Here is a 16,980-nt window from a genome sequence, read left to right on the forward strand (position 1 = left end):
ATAGTGGAATACCTTAACAAGCTATCAGCTTCAGCTGGCACAGTTTAACCTTGTTCTGGTGATAAGTGGTGAAACGTTATAGCTTGAGCTTCTTATTTTCTATATTTATGTTCTTAAAAAATTGAAAGGATTCTCCACCAATCTGTAGAGATTAAAAGCCTGCTTTTTTAGAAAATTTTCTACATTTATTCACATACTATATCTGCTTGTCCTGCCCTGTGCAGTGGCTCCCCAGATGCTGAGAAGGCACTAAGGCACATAAAACCAGAGCTGTATGAAAATAACATTTCTAGGTTGTTAATAGAAACTAATATTATCAGGCAGACCAATATTTACCCCTGCTGTGAGAGCATTACTCATTGAATAGAGCCTTAAATTGTCCAGCTAACTTCATGCACTCATAAGAAATAAATTCTATTCTCTTTTATTATCAAAATTAATTACAGTCAAGGTTAAGTTGTAACATCTACACTTTGCAACTTCAATTTAAGGACAGCGAATATAAAAACTGCGCATTTCTGCTTCACCAGAAATTAAACACCTAATCCATAGTAAATAACCTATCAATTACTTTGTACACTGTCATGCAGTAGGCAGATGTCTGTACACACTGTTGAAATGTGGTGCCTTTTGGAGGAAAGAAACAGGAGGAAGAAGGAAAATATTTAGCTAAAGTATAATGAGTCATGATATAACATCATCACATCCTGGCACTGCTGTGATTTGACCGTTCTTCTGTAACTGACATTTGCTGTTTTTATTGGAAATGACATAGTTTAAATGAACGTGTCCTGAAAATATAAGTTTCAGATTTCATTCAGAAGTCATCGCATCCATGCACTAGTGTGCTGAGTCACTGATTCAGCTCTGGCTCAGGCAGAGAGAAACCATCAATGTCATTTTCCTCAGCATTTGGGGGATGCACCATTCCAGCAAAACTTTCCTAGGCAGCGGCACGCCAAAGGTGGTTTTCCAAACGTGCAAGCTGCCCCGCAGTGCGTGGGCTTGCATTTTCTTACCAAATCATGTGGCCAATGTAGTGATTTTAATGAACGGTTGTGCTTCCTAAACCCAATTCAACCTTGGTTATAAAACTAATGGAGGAATTCAAGTGGAACGAAATGTCTGGTTTAAACACACATTAGTTTCATATTACCCATATTTTAATGAAGCAAAATCTCGATTTGTTCTTCTAACAGATGGTGGTTCTTTTATCTGTATGTAAATTTTGAATATTCTGCTTACATTTTCAAATTCGTGAGCATGAGTGTTGCTTAAGTCTGTAAAACACTTAGAGGGTGAAAAATCCTTTAGACAATAGGAATAATCCGTAAGATATACCTATGAGATAGGGTGAGTAAGTGGTCTCATTACCATTTCGTACACAGGGACAGTCTCACCGGAGCCGGAGCTGCTCCTCGGGCATTCCTGGCTCTTGGTCTGACACTCAGTCCATTCGATTGTGCCTCTGTACTTTTAGATTCTGCTGATGTGTTTCTTTTACAAATCAATCATTGTAAGGGTAATTAACATTTAAAAGCCAGGTTTCTTTTAATTCCATTAATATATTTGTGACAAGAAATGTGTTGGCAGAATCCAAAGGTTAAGAGTTACAATGAAGAACAAGTTTTAGGATAAATGAAAGTTAAGGCCTAAAATAGCCTGACAATACCCCATTAATCTGCACACTATTGACACAATAGTGGTCTATTGTGTCAATGAGGATTTAAGAAGCTTTGTAGCACATGCTGCTGATGGTTTATCATATCAATAGGAACCTGCGTATATTGGTGTTAAAAAACCTGTGGCTGTATAATTCCCTGACTGCACACATATTGTAAATGCACATACTTTAAATCTTTACATAAAGTGGTTTCTAGCCATGCAGCAAATTTTGAAACTATAATAAAATACCATATTTAATACTTCAACGTAGATAGATCTACACTTGACTACCCCAAAATCCTCCAAAATGCTCTACTTGAAACTGAAACCCTTTGCCGCACAGCAAGGCAATCTGATGCTCAACATTATGTCATCTGCCTAATTGCAGCAGAAGGAGATTTAAACCGCGTTAAGCTCTCAGCCCGGTAGAAGGAAGCCTTCAGTTAGCCTGTGGCTGGGATGTGCAGTGGGGAGGAAAGGCCCCTTTGCACAAGCTGAAGGAGCAGCAGGGAGCGTGCAGCCACAGCCCAAGCAGATACCCCAGGCTGTGCTACTTCCCATGCCCCATGGCAGGGGCAGCTGAGCAGCTACACAGTTTAGATTGAGTGAAAATACAGGTGGCTCTCTAGGAGTGCAGTTTTTCTGGCTGGCACCACCATTGGGGATTTAAAAATCAGAGAAGCACATACCAAATTTGTAACGCCCCAGTGCAGGCAGCTCACACCTTGGCATACACACTTCTGATAAATGCATGCAGCAGAAAATCTGCTCCGAGAGCTCGGCTGCCGATGGGGAGGCCCCAGAGCTGCACTCTGACCTGGAGTCTTGTTGGGGTAGGCACATTCGTGCTCTAAGCTTTTTGCATCCTCAGGTTGCAATTTGATTCCCAACCAATAGAATGGTCTCCTGTTTCCATGTGCTGTGCAAATTGCGATGCTCTTCAGATTAGGGCTGCTCCTGAGAAGGAGAAAATACCATCTTTACACCTCTAACCAGGCAGCAGCTCCTGGGGCACAACATAGCCACGCTGTGTTTGCTGCAAGGAAGCCCGTAATGATCTTGCCTTTAGCCTGTCACCACTAGGAAACATCAGAGAGACAGCCAAGGGCCTGAGTTGCCAAAAACATCCTATTCCCATGGCTGAGAGATTGTGTTGGAACCATCTCTAAAGAGAATTTACTATGGGCCAAATCCTGGCGCCCTTGCTTAGATGAATCGGTTCTCAAGACGCAACGCTCCCACTGCGAGTAGCATGCATGCAAAATCCAGCAGGATTGGCCCCAGAATTACCTGGGAGCATCAGGCCCTTGTCTCTCAGGGCAGGAGTAACACGGGGAGCAAGGGGACGCAGGCAATGGCCGGGCCCCGGGATGCACCCAGGTGGATGCAGGGGCAGGAACGTGGGGATAGCATGTGAATGGCTGAGATGTTTCCTCAGAGGCAACCTCCAAATTACTTTTACTCAGAATTTTTCCGTTTTCCCATCAAACAAGTGTAGATGATGGAGTTTGGTGAGTATTCCTTTTTTTTTTTCTTTTCCTTCCCAAATATTTTGTGGCACTTTAAGCCTTAATTAATTTAATGTAGTAATAATAATAATAATAATAATAACAACAACAACAACAACAACAACAACGAATGAGCGACAGCTATTTCCCAGACTTCATTTCTGGGATGAAACCCTTTGTTTCTGGAACCTCTCCGGGGATTCGGGGCAGGCACTTGAAGATGTCGTTTCAAGGACGCTCCCCCCTTGGCCGCTCCCCACCACCAGTCAAATTCTCTGCACCCCGAGCCCCGGCAGCCCGCACCCACTGCTCCCTCACGAAGCGGCGGCGGGGCGTTAAGGGGCCAGGACTCAGAGCGAGGGCGGCGGCCGGGAGCGGCGCCGCACCCGGTGCTGCCCAGGGCGGGGCCGGGGCCGCCGTCTGCCCACCGCATCACGGTAGTGCGCGGAGATCCGCCGGGGCGGTGAGGGCGGCGGTGGGACGGGGGGCAGCGGAAAGTTGGCGGGGGCGGGAGGCGGAGCCGAGGCTGGGCTGGGCGCGGCGCGGGTGAAAATAAACACAGGGAAGGGGAGGGAAGGGGAAAAAAAAAAAAAAAAAAAAAAAGGCGGCGGCGGGCTGGGCGGGAAGGGGTGGGCTCTGCGGGGCGCGCCTCCCCCGTGCTGGCTCGGTAGCGAGCGGAGCGCCGGGATGGGGGCGCCTGGCGGGGGCAACGGGCGGAGGAGCAGCCCCGCAGCAGGCAGCCCCGCCGGCGGGCGGCGGCCGCGGGCAGCGGCAGGTACGCGGTGGCGCTGCCGAGCTGAGCCGAGCCGGAGCCCTTGCGGGAGCGGGGGAGCCGCAGCGGAGCCGGGCCGCCGGGTTGGTCCCCGGCGAAAGCGCCCCGGGGCGGGCGGGGAAGGGACGGTGGGGCGAAGGGGGGACGGCGAGCGTGGTTTGGGGGCTCGGCGGCGGCGGGCGGGCGCTGGGAGGCAGAGGGAGCTGCGCGGCTGCTCCCGGCGGATCTGGATGGAAACTAACCGGGAGCCGGGTCGGGAGCGTCCCTGCGCCGGGTGCTGCTCGCCTTCTGCCGCCCGCCGCGTTCAGGTGTGGAGCCCAGAAACTTTTGGAGCGGGGGGAGCTGCGGAAAGCGAGGGGGCAGCGAATCAGGCTGCGGGTAGAAGGGGCTCGGAGCCTCCTGGGCTAGTTGTAATCGCTGGGTGGCGAGTAAAGGTCACACGGATGTTTCCAGGTGGATGATGTGCCCGTATTTTAAAGGGTTTTTGTTTTTGGATGGTTTTCATTGTGCTCTGACTTGTAAGCTGGAAAATGCAATTAAGTATGCTTTAGGTTGATATGTTGAAGATCTTGCGGTTCCGGCGGGCATCCCAGTTGTTAGCATGAATATAGCTCTGTGTTAGTCTTAAATTGGTGGCTTTCCTCTAATCTTGAAGTTGTTCCTCACTTCTGGTCAAGATTATGTCTGTGTTACAGGCATTAGCCTGTGAGTAATTTGAGCAAAATTCGGCCTTCAGCGTGTAAAGTCATTTGTATTTATATGTGTGTGTGGCTTAGGATACATTTACTGTTGAGCATAGCAGCAGCCCTGATAGTTCATAATGCTCACATATGTGGTACTTGCTGTACAGATGGTATTGTAGCTTATCCATCTACACACGCGCACATTTCACATATAACATGCAGGAATTACAGCAAACTTCCTCTAAAATACTGTTCAGGGCTCTGTAACTGGGTGGCATTCTTTCCCTGGTTATTTCCTTTGGGTAAAACATGCATCTTTATGGGTATACCTTTGTGTTCTAAGTTGTTAGTCTTTCTCTACTAATGTTTATATATTCATTTAAATATTATTTGAAGGAACAGCTTCCCACTGTGTTAGAGGCTTCTACTGTTGCTGTGTTGCTCTCACATACAAATACTTTAACTGTGAATTTTCTGAGGTTCTGTTCCTTTTTCCAAGTCTAACAGGAAGCTCATTGTAAATCCTTGCAATCACTTTTGTTGGAAAAGAGAATAGACCTTTTTTGTGCTTTATTCACAGTATAAAATTCTGTCTACCTCTAAAGTCTACTTAAGTTACTATTCAGTAGATTAAGCTGTACGTAGCTGTGTTTAATGTAGTAAGTGGCAGGCATATTCTGTTATGTTGGCAGATATTGTATAAACATTTACTCTGGCTTAGATAAATACAAATTGCCAGTTGAGTGCTCTGATTTCTTTTTCTATATAACCACGAACTTTAACAGTTTTTATATTAACCAATATAAAGCCCAGTTGTTTTAAAAACAGGAAGAGAAAGTTTGTAGTCAAAATTTATTAAAGATCTGAATTATGTAGCTCAGTTTTCCAAAGAACAGTCAAAACGGTATAACCTAGAGGCTCTAAATTTGTTTATTTAACAGGCTTCTCTCTTTCATCTGCATCTTCATTTACAGTAAACAGCTACTGTCCTCCCTCCTATCCTGCAGTCTGTTGGTACCTGTTCTCATTTATGGTTGAGATGCAACAAAGATAATATCATCTTCTAACCATGCTTTGTGTGATGCAGGAGTGTGTGCCGGGAATACAGTGATGGCCCTGTCAAAGCTCTACAAACCAGCTGTATGGCTGCATCTCCCCTCCCCGAGTCTCCCAGGCCCTGTTAGCTGGACCATCTGAATGTTCCTACCTCTTTTTGTGTGGCTGAGCTGAGCTGACTGTTAGAGCTGATACTTCGGCCCTTGGAGCCGCAGTAACTTTGATGTAGACTTATGAAGTGCACACATTAAGATAGAGTGCTTAATTACATATGCAATTAATTCCGACTAAATCAGTCTTCAGTCTGATCTGTCCTGTCATGAGATATGTGAAGGTAAAGAAAGTACGTCATAGAAGCTCACTTCAAAGCGTATATTAAGTATTTGTAATAACATCTTCTGGTCTTACTACAGTCAGTCACACAAGAGGCTGCAGCTCTTGATCATTATGTCTGTTACTCTTTCTTAAAATGCTATTGCACTTAACACAGCATTCAATATCCCTTGAAGTCATATGAAGCCCAGTTAGCTGGACAGAACCTGTACAAAACATTGAAATACTTAGGTTATGCTTCCTTCAGAAAAAGACAGAAATGTGAAATCAAGTGCAGTGAAGTCAAGTGGAAATCCTTGGAGAACATGGCCACATATTGGACACATCAAGTGTCAAATGGCCACATATATGGACACATCAAGTGTCAAATGAGAGACCATTTCAGTTATGATCTTTCTTTGCAAGACAAAGGAACCAGTTACAAGAACAGTTTCTGTGCTCATAAGCTTATGTTGAGCTTACTTGTGTTGCAGTCTGTGGTATTTTTCAGAGAATGCACTATGTGTTTGCAGTGCTTACTGAATAAAGGATATGGTGGTTGATTACATATTTGTGTGTTAAACATACCTGTAATTCCAGTTAAGAAAAATCAGATGTCTTTCCATTGGGTAAGGTAATAATTTGCTTCACGAGTAATTAAGAAAAGATGGAAGGCATATTATTTGCATTGGGTAGTATAAGTTATTTTCAGTCTTAGCAGCTCTGTGTGTAATTAAAACAGTTCAAATGTTGCTTTCTTCAAAACTGCTGTTAGAACAGATGATCTCTTCTTATGCATCAGATAAGCTACTGCAGTTACCGTTAAAATCCATCTAAGCCATTTTATTAAGTTGTTACTTGTTCTGTGAATAGGTGCCAGCCCGGAGTTCAAAAGAAAGTAGGTTCTGATTTGTTCCCATGTCACGTGGAAGAGGTGTGCAGTAAAACATTGTATTATTGCTCTTCCGATGCTGTTTGCAGGTCTGTGTGTTGTCTGCCATAGGCCACTTTACCTTGTTGTGGTTTGACAGTAAGTACAGTACAGCTAATATCAGAAGTTGATTCAGTTTGTTCAAACAGGACGGCTATTGAATTGTCCCACTTTCAAAGTCAAATGTTTGTGTAACCACAGAAATCAAATCTGTAGTGCACATATATAACATATGAGTTGTGTTTATTTCCCTAACTTTTCTATTCCATTTGGCTTTTGTTAACTAACCCAGATTAGCATTTTAACAACCCCAAAGTGAACTTCTGCGATTCTCCCTGCTTGGACAGTGTGTGTAGGCCATCCATCATTCTGTCCTTGGCCACAACAGCCATAACCATTTGGAGCTACACAGAAACCATCCGACTGTGAACAGCACAGCTGGCTGCAGCAATTTTTTCTTCCACACCACTGGCAGCATTGTCTGGCTATGGTAACTAAAGTTAATATTCAGAACATGAAGTTTGTGCCGTGCCGGCACCCAGGCCCTGCTGCAGCTCAGCAGGCACACCTGCGGACAGCCACAAGATGGCTGCTGGGAGCGAGGCAACCGCTGGACTCTTTCCTTGCGGGGCTCCAGTCTGAAGGCAGCAACCTGTTTTGTGGAGTGGGATTAAGTTAACTTGGTGCTTGCTTGAGAGGGAGGTTGCTTGCAGGATCCTGTGCTCGTTCCTTCGGTTTGCAGATCAGGGTGTGCTTTGAAAGCTGCCAGCTAAAGAAACAGAACTTGCTGCCTTAACTTAGCCATGCAAACAGCCGGAGAGCACAGAAAGAAATGGAGAATTTGGGCTGTGTGTTTCACACATTCTTGGAGAAGTCTTTTTAGTTCCACAACGGAAACCATGTGATTTCACAGGATCTGTGCCCAGACTCTAATACTCACCACAGATGTGTGCCTCGGGTTTGTTTTACAGATCTGTGAATGCAATAGTAAAGAAGCTGGTGTGCAGTTTGTTTTAATTGTGACCTGTACTCTGAATGGCACATAACCCGCAGATGAGTGCCCTCGTGGCTCTATGCTAATTGCACCTGTGGAAATTTTTGCATAATTTAAGTAAACTGGCCTGGCATGACTGGCTGTTGTGTATGAGCCACAGCTTTCTTGCTAGAAGAGGAGCCTTCAAGAGCAAAGGAGGTCAGGAGGTGTTGCCAGGCGGTTAGAGGCTGGGGTGGAAGTGGAGGAGCAAAGACATGGTGGAGGAGGAGCAAGGAGCTCAAGCAAGCAAGTGACATTTGTTCTGTCCAGAATGGTTACAAACCTTGTAAATGAAATCAGTCTGTGGACAGCTTTGATTTATATTCTCACACAGCAGATTGGCCTTGGTCTGCCTGACCTTGGTAACATTACAGAGGTCGTATTTGCACACAGATACTCTTCTTGCAGAAGGGTTTGTTGTTGCTGTTATTTTTGTTAACAGTTGCATCCAAGAGCCAAATTGCAGCCTGTGTTTCTAATTCGAAAGGCACTGGAACACAGCATACACAGAATTTTTATTTACAGGATGGATCCTGTCCCCCACAATGGATGGCTTAAGAGATGAGACGGCAGATGTGTACAGCCAGGCAGGGGCTGTGAGAAGCAGGAGAGCCCTGTTGGCCTGCATAATCAGCAGCCGTGTTTGTGCACAAGCTGCCTAAACTTAGCTGAGCCGTGTGTGTCGGGGAAAGGGGCACACATGCTTGTTGGCATCAGAGGCAAAGGGAGCTTTGAAGAGGGTTTGGGCTGCAAATGACAAGTTAATTGGCAGGTGTGTGCTGGGGAGCTCTTCAAGAGTCAGGGGGGAAGCAAGCAGAGGTGCTCATCTGGAAAGGTAACAAGCAGCAGGGACCAGCATCACAGGATGGCTGCCATCAGTGGTGGGAGCAAAACCTCCGAAGAAATGAGAGGTGATCAGCTGGTCACTGTGCTCAGTTATTACTGGAATAATAGGCTTTTCTTAACATGAGCCACGTAGTTCATCTCTCTTATGCCAAATGGTCACGACAGCTGGGCCTCTGCTTTCCTGAGCAGTAGTGAGGAACCAGCTTGTGCCTCCCTTAGGTTAGGACCTTCCTCACAGTTTTACTGTAGCATGAAACCAAAGGTACTCTCCTTAAGTGCTGCTGTTGCACTTCTGGGCATGTTTACAGGTACTGGTGGTGGACAGGGACTGCATCAGCTACTCACAGCTCCAGCAGAAAGTGTTGCAGCTATTTCTGCGTATGTCTGTCGTGGTAGATGCGCTTTGGGGTCAAAAGAAATTTCTCATGATGGTATTTCAAGACCCTGTTTATGTATACCTCTGCTTGGGCACCCCTTCCCTGTGGTGTGTGAAGCATCCTATCAGGCTGCGTAACCTTCCTGTTTTGGGAGGTTACAGAGAAAATCATATGCATTGGAAGCCTGAATGTATACTTATGGTTGCAATATTAAAATTTTAGATGGTGTTTGAATGTTGTCCAGTGTTAGTGAGGAGGCTGTTACTCTGCCTGTTAGTGGGATGGTGGTTTTACAACAAGAAACAGCCATAAATGCTCTGCATGTACCCTGCATGGGCCAAGCAGTACCCAGGTGTTAAGTATCAGAATACTTAGTACCTGGTGAGTCAAGGAGGCTGGATTCTGCAGCAGCAACTCAAAGCAACCAAGCAGCAAGGCAGGAGAGGGCCCTTTTACTTTCAAACAGTTGGCTAGGAGCCTGCACTGGCACCCCTTGCAAATACAGCTATTTTGTGTATTGCCACCTGGAGACAAGTGCTGAAGAGAGGGGTAAGGATAACAGAGGAAAAGCAGTGGTGTGAAAGCTGTCAACAGTGTGTGAACAATGTCCCCAGGTGTCTCATGAAAGGAGTAATAAGGGGGAAAAAAAAATCATCTCGTGGAGTTGAATGGTTTCTTTCAATTTGCAAAGTTCTGCTCTCCTTGACGGTTTCTTAAACCCAGCACGTGTTTATCAAAGATTAACACTGAGAAACCAGTAATTCGTTTTTGCTCAACAAATCATACTTTCTTCATAAAGTAAATGCTATGTGGATATTTTTAGCAATGTATAGGTTCTTTTTTTTTTTTTTTTTTAATGATAACCTCAAACAAAGATAATCAAATCCCATGTTTTGAGGATTAATCTGATTCCCTGCAAGGGTATGGATAGAATTTTTTTTTTCTGTCCTTTGTACTACTATGCAGGTTTTACTGTGAGAGTGGATTATGGCTTTTCCTCTCCCTAAAGCATCAGATTTTCATCCTTGCCAAAGACATAAGCACTGCTAGTGATTGAACAGTGGTCTTACACAGCAAACTATGCCAGCGCAAACCTAAATGTATTTGGTGCAGCTGTAGAGAAAAATAGACCTGCCGACTGTATTGTGTGTGGTTCAAATAAACTTACTTAGTCATTCTTACACTGGTCCTGTATAACTAGTGATAACACAAGGATTTAGGGAAACTGCAATTGTATTGGGGATCTAGGGGGGCAATATGGAAGGGAAAAAGGGGCAGGTTGCACTGCAGAGCTCTGAAATCCCAAGTCTCAGTCCCTGTTCTGCCACGGATTTCCTTATGACCTTCATTCAGGCACTGTGGACCATATGTTACTGATTTAATTTAACTTCTAAAGCTTTGATCTGTGGCTTCTCTGTGGCTTGCAAGCTAAAACATTGGTGGTAGTGTTACAGATGTGCTTCCCTGCCATAGAGGGGTGCATGTGACCATGAGGTGACAGGTAAAAGGCAGAGGGATGGGAGGGCTGGTGCCCAGCATGGCAGTGTCCTGTTCCAAGTGACTGCTGTCTCTGTGACTGCCAAGCATGGGCTCTACAGGTTGCATTTGGCCCATGGGAAGCAGGTGGTTCTTTGGGAATTCCCTGAAGTGGTATGATGCAGCACAGGGATGTCTCCCAGCTTGGGACCCAAAGCAGGACAGCCATGGCTGCATGTTGCACCAATCCTGCCTCCAAATCCCAGCTGGCTTGTGAAGTGCCAGGGAGCAGCAGCAGCAGGATAATTTACCTAGCTGCTTTTATATCTGTTTAATAACTTCTGCTGAATGTAAGGCAAGGAGTCAAGCTGGCTCAAACCTTGCACTAATGCATCTCATTCTAAAACGCATAAAAACAAAAATCTCACTGCAGCCCCTGTTGCAATAACCCAGGTGCTCTCAGTGGACCCTCAGCATGGGTACCTCTCTTGAAGAGCCGCCTCTGCTGCTCCAACTGTCCCCCAGGGGCTCACAGAAACAGTACCACTGTTGCCCCTCTCCCCCATGACTGCAAATATATCTATACATACACTTAGAAATACTCACAGGCTACAAAAGCAGCAAATATAATAACGTGATCCAACTGTTCAGTGCTAGGCTAGAAAGAAGTGTTTTTCTGCCATTATGTGAAAATTTAGCGTGACTGGAACAGAGTCTGCATTTGATTAGGCAATTTAAGAAATGTAAGAGACTTCATACTGTAGGGCAGTGCTGCAAAACAATTGCTCGGAACATGTTCTAAAATTGGTTTGCCTTCACCAGATTTCCATGTGTTTCTGCACGACATCTCAAGTAAAAATATGAACAGTCATGTGGCAAGGGACTGCATTTTGATATTATGGTAAATAAAAGCAACAGTTTAAGCAATTATTCTAAATTTTGAGTAGTCTTTGAAAGGGGAAAAAATAAATAAAAAATCTCCCATTATTTACTTTCTGTCTTGGGAAAGACATTTCATAACACATCCTTTGACTGGTGTAGTTAATCTTTAATGCTTAACAAGATAATAGTAATTGTTAACTTTGAGCTTGGGCTTCCTCCAGTTTTTCATGCCTGCATTTGTACATGTAATTGATTGTGGCCAGGAAAGTGGCAAAGCACATGCCTTGCATATACAAATAGGTAACTGGGTGGCCGGCTACCAGATTTGTCCATGCAGAAAAAAACAAGACCAGTTAAAAACACACTGTTCACCAGTCTCCAGAGGCAGTATTCCTGTGAGTGAGGCTAGCTGACTGCTCAAGTTCCAAGAATGGCTGATAATACTAGTGCAGTGCTTAAGATGCTCTGATGTGTTTCTTTCTGATAGCCTCCCTCTCCCCTCACATTTTCTGGCAGCCATTTACTTTCTCTTTGAAGTGAGAGCAGTGCCACTCAGCAGCCCTTTTCCCCAGCTGCAGCAGCAGCTCAAGCCAGTGACCCCCATGGCCCAGCAAGATGCAGCCCTGCGATGCTGTGGGGATGTTCTGCAGGGGGAAGAGGAGATGCTTTCTGGAGTGAGGTTGACGGCGACACTGTCTGGGGCACAGCCTGTTGAACTGCAGACGTGACCTTTCCACAGTACCCTTTGTTCTTCAGCTATGCTGCTCATTGCAGCATATTCTTTCCCCCGAATGTCCCATTTCAGAACATCTTATCCCCATTATCCTGACCTCCTGGTCTCCAGGCCTAAATTGGCAGTGCTTGTTTTGGGGACCATGGCTGGAGTGCTGCTCGAGGTGAAGGTTGCTATGTGCACTTCTGGAGGACCACAGGGCTCTCAGCACAGAGACCTGCGGTGCCGCTAGCCGTTCACAGTGTCTCTGGTGTCAGCTGGACTTGTCCAAGTAGTGCCAGAGACCTTTGTTAGGCTCTCACCTGCAAATACTGGTTCATACCTGTCATAGAGCTCCTTATCAGATGATGCCTAATCAAGCTGAAATGAATGACAGTCTTGCTATGTAAATCGTGTACTGTAGGCTTGCAGGTAGACAAGGTTCTTACTTCACTCAGGGCTCTCACCCACATTTGTAGCCAACTCTTATAGGGAGGAGTAGGTAGTACTATGGTCTAGCTTTAGGGTTTTGCCTGGGGCTGAGGGGGGTAGCTGGGTTGTTTCTAAACCTACATCCAAGACTGTATGTACTACTGTGAGTAATTAGATCTTTGCCATCCCAGTTTTAGACTTCACTCTAGTTTTCAGGATAAAAAGATTTCAGACTAAACACTACTGAAAATTGCCAGACACCTCTGATACAGCTGTGAGCTAGAGACACCCAGCAGCTCACCCAGTGAGCTGCAGCCACCGCTTCAGCAGGATGGCATTGCTCGAGCTGCCTGGCGGCTGGGGCAGGGACAGGGGCACATGCTAGCAGTGCCACCTGCGGCCAGGAATTAACAGAGGGAGGATCAGTGCTGAGGGAACAGTGCAGGACCCAAACATCCCTGTACAGACTTCCTCTGCAACAGTCCTTGGACGCTTCTGTGAATAAATTTAGCATTTGCTAGGGCAGTCTAACTTGGGCACAAGCGGTTGGAATTAATGAAATGCAGACCTGCTAAAATGATGAATCCGGAGCACTGCATAAGTTGAAGTACCTTGCACTTTATCACCTACAGCTTAACCCTGGCAGACTTTCAAGGGGAGCATATATTTCAGGAGTTTCGTACAACAGAGAGCAGATTTTATCATAGATGTGAGCTGAACTCAGTTGTTTTTGGCTGGAGGGCTTTTATATTGCCCTGGTAAAGGAAGGTAGTTAACGTTCACTCTCAAAAATTAAAATAAACATAATTGAAGCAATCACAGTTTGCTCAGCATTTTATTTCCTTTCTTGCTGAAACTACCTTGTGTTCAAGTAAATTTTTGATCATAAGAGAATTTAGCCCTCAAAGTGCATCTAATCATCCAGTAAGCATTTGCATCATTAAAAGTCACCCTATCCATTTTGCAAGTGTTCTGTCAGCTTGTTCCAGAGAAGAGGGGTGCGTTTCCTGTAACATTAAAAGCCTGCAAACAACTGAAGTGTAACTAGCAATACCATAAACCAATTAAGATGAAAGCTGTGATACTCAGCGGTAGGGTTTCATCACTTAATCCTAAACCATCTTTTTTTTTTTCTTTTTCTTACACGTAGATCAAGAGGTGTTAATGCAGAATCCTTTAAAAAAAAAAAAAAAGTATTATCTTAAAATAACATTTGTTATTTGCGCTTTTGCGCTGAATTAACATCATGGCTCCCAACATTCTATTTTTTTTCTTCAGAGCTGTAGATTTTAAAATTGTTGTTATAAAAATATGGATGGCTACATACTGCAAGTTAAAAGTTGAGTGTACTTCTGTAGGACAGGAACATTTTTTCTTATCTATTTATTTATAGATAAGAATTCCACAAGTTTTTAAAGGGACCGCAGTAATACATTAAGTATGCTTCTTCTATTATAACCACAAATATTTTCTTGTGTTATTTGATAATTAGCTGAAGCAGTCTGTCACCAAACTCCACAGTGTGGATTTACCACATCATAGACAATCTCTGAGATTTAAATGTATATTAAATCTCTGTGCCAAGCACTGCCTTCAGGACCTTTACTGAAGTCATTGTTCATTAAAAGAAACACATTTATAAGAAAATATATCTGAAAAACAAAATAAGTCACAATTGCATTATTAGAAAACCTATGGATAGATATAATCCAGTATAGGAATCTGATCCCCCTGCTTCTCATGTAGTAAACAGTGATACAGCTTTTTAGTCGAACATTGCATTTTATGCAGAACTCTGTTTCACATGTAAGCAAATAATTCCTCATTCCTGTTTCACACAGTGAGACACAGACCAAAAATAGAGGTAGGACGAAGAATTGTTTGCTCCCTCTCTACAGTTCAAGCCATCAGACCCCAGGCCATGTTGATCATATATTTTGTCTTGGATCATACGAAAGTGCTGCATTTTCAGGTCTGGATTACCGACGCACACTTTGGTGTTGGGTTTACCCTTGAGTGGCACTGCTGTAATCATTTTAGTCCATGCCAGGGTGGAGGTGCTGTTCTAACTGAATACCATGGTGCATCCAAGGTTGCCAATGCATACATTTCCACAAAGGGCCTAGGGCACCAGAGAAGGCCCATACCAAGTTCGTGTATCTTGTACTAAATATTTTAGCTTCTGAAACGATTGACTTGCTAGTCAAATTCAGCAGCAACCTGCCTTTCTTTGCTACCCTCTGGTGATGGGCAGCTTCTACTCCAGCACCTTACTAGTAAGCTCTCCTTTCTGCAGCTGGAGTTCAAGCTGGAGTCCCACCTCATAGCCGTTACCACCAGCAAGTGAATGCATGCGCAAAGCCTGAGTCCCCCAGGGCCAAGCCCGTGCCAGTGCTGCTGTGAACTTCATGAGGCCCAGAATTTGAAGCTCACCCTTCTCAACTTGTGTTTTTCAGCCTGCAGTTAGTGGACTAAAAGTGATCTCTACTTGAAAAAATAATCACTGAGGCTAAATAACATTTTAACCTTTTTTAACCCAACTAGTCCTTTACATACAAAAAAAATAAAAAATAAAAGATTGGGAGAGAGGTGATAAACACAAGTAAATTCCCATTCTGAGACCAGCATAACTTTATTTGGCTGTTTGGTTGCAAGTGAGGTTGTCTGTGACTTGCTCTAGCCAGTCCAACAGACCTTTGTTGTTTCAGCAGTCTTCGGGTTAAAAAGCTTTGCAGCACTGCAATGAGAAACTTTCCGAGCATCTGTGAAAAGGTAGCACGAAGGACTTTTCTTTCATTTCTTTCTGGCTTATTGTTAGAAGGGTTTCATGCTCAAAATTTCAGAAGGTGCCATCTCAAATGCACTAGTTAGGGCATCTGCCTTGAGGGAGCCATTTGCACATGGTAGGGACCACAGGGCGAGGGGGATTTCCTGCTTAGTCAAAGCCACTTGGGATTGTGTGAAAACACATCATGTAAATTGACTAAACTCAGCATATTACCAATCAGTTCTGCTTGACCCTCACCATGGTTAGAACATAGTTCCACGTACCCAGGAGATTCCTGATCTCGCCTCACAGCCTGGTTTAGGCCTGCTGCGAAAGGAAGATGGTGCAGTCAGTTAAGCCTCTTTGAGTTAAGTACCTGGTTTTCAGCTTTTTTATTGCAACCTACTCTCCTTCGCCTCAACAAATTCTCCAAAAGTGAACTAATTTTTGGGATGTATTTTTCATTATGACCTATCTCAAACTTCTGCCTGGATTTGCCACTCCGCACTCCCGTTTAGCATTTTGAGAAACATTTACTGTGTTAAGGAGACTTATAATTTCTTTTGAGATAACAGAAGATATTGCATCAGTCTGGGTCAAAGTTATTTTATGTGTTGCTTCTCTCCAGTTGGCTGAATGCCCTTTCCCTTCCCCCTCTTCTTTTCCGTGGCAGCGCACGCGAAGATGATTGATGGAGTGTCACCAGTGCATTGTCAAAGGCTGGAGTAGATTAATGGGCAAGAAACAGTGGCCTATTCCCCTTCAAGTGTGATTGTTTGAAGGAGGGCTCATATTTTAGCAGGAATGATATCCTCCTTCTCTGGATTCCCCCAGTCAGGAGTTGAAGGATGGGCTTCGTATCTGAGATTGAAAGGTGCCAGACACCAAGAGCCCGTTTATATCTGCAACAACTGCCTGCCTTCCTCCTGACCAGTCGTGCTCACCCCAAGGCCTGTTTCACTCAGAGTGCCACTTTACTGATGTGGATTTGTGCCAACAGCTAACGTTTATACCTCTATTTCTCTGTATTTGCAGGCACAGCTAGTTACGGTGTGGAGCAAACGCCCACGTCTCTGATCTGTTCCTTGCTTTTCTGCCTTGGTGGCACTGGCCAGCTTGCCTATGCTGCCAGGAGAGTAACGCAACCCAGAGCAGCTCAGGTGCTTTAAAGGTTTCCTTGGTTGTTGGCCTTGGTCACAAATTTGGCCTTGGTCACAAATTCAGCCTTTGTCTGTGCCTCTATTACCCAGCTGCAAAACAGGGATAGCGATATGGTAATTTCCAAAAGATTGCACTTGCCATGAATTGATTCCTAGCAGAAATGCTAGGAATGCAATTTATAGGAGAAATTAATTAAAGACTGGTCTGAATCCTGGCTGGGGAAAAATTATCAGACCCAGAGTATGATTGTTTTCTACATTTTCTTGAGGGTAGACATTGCCAGTATTTCGTAATCAGGTATTCTGGTCCAAACAGATACTTCAGCATTGTTATTTGTAGTCCACAGTAGTGGCTTCTAGAATAGGCT

At 44.5% G+C, this 16,980-nt stretch overlaps 1 protein-coding gene across 1 annotated transcript in view; it reads left to right on the forward strand.

The window, feature by feature from the left end:
- The first annotated feature begins 3,849 nt into the window (after window positions 1-3,849).
- Window positions 3,850-16,980, forward strand: part of SEMA6D (semaphorin 6D) — a 31,389-nt gene continuing 18,258 nt past the window's right edge. The window contains exon 1 of the mRNA XM_084293093.1: window positions 3,850-3,948. The gene's annotated coding sequence lies outside the window, so the exon portion shown is untranslated. The remainder of the gene's footprint in view (window positions 3,949-16,980) is intronic.

The sequence above is a fragment of the Netta rufina genome (genome assembly GCF_964035555.1).
Source record: "Netta rufina genome assembly, chromosome: 11".
Classification (NCBI taxonomy): Eukaryota; Metazoa; Chordata; class Aves; order Anseriformes; family Anatidae; genus Netta; species Netta rufina.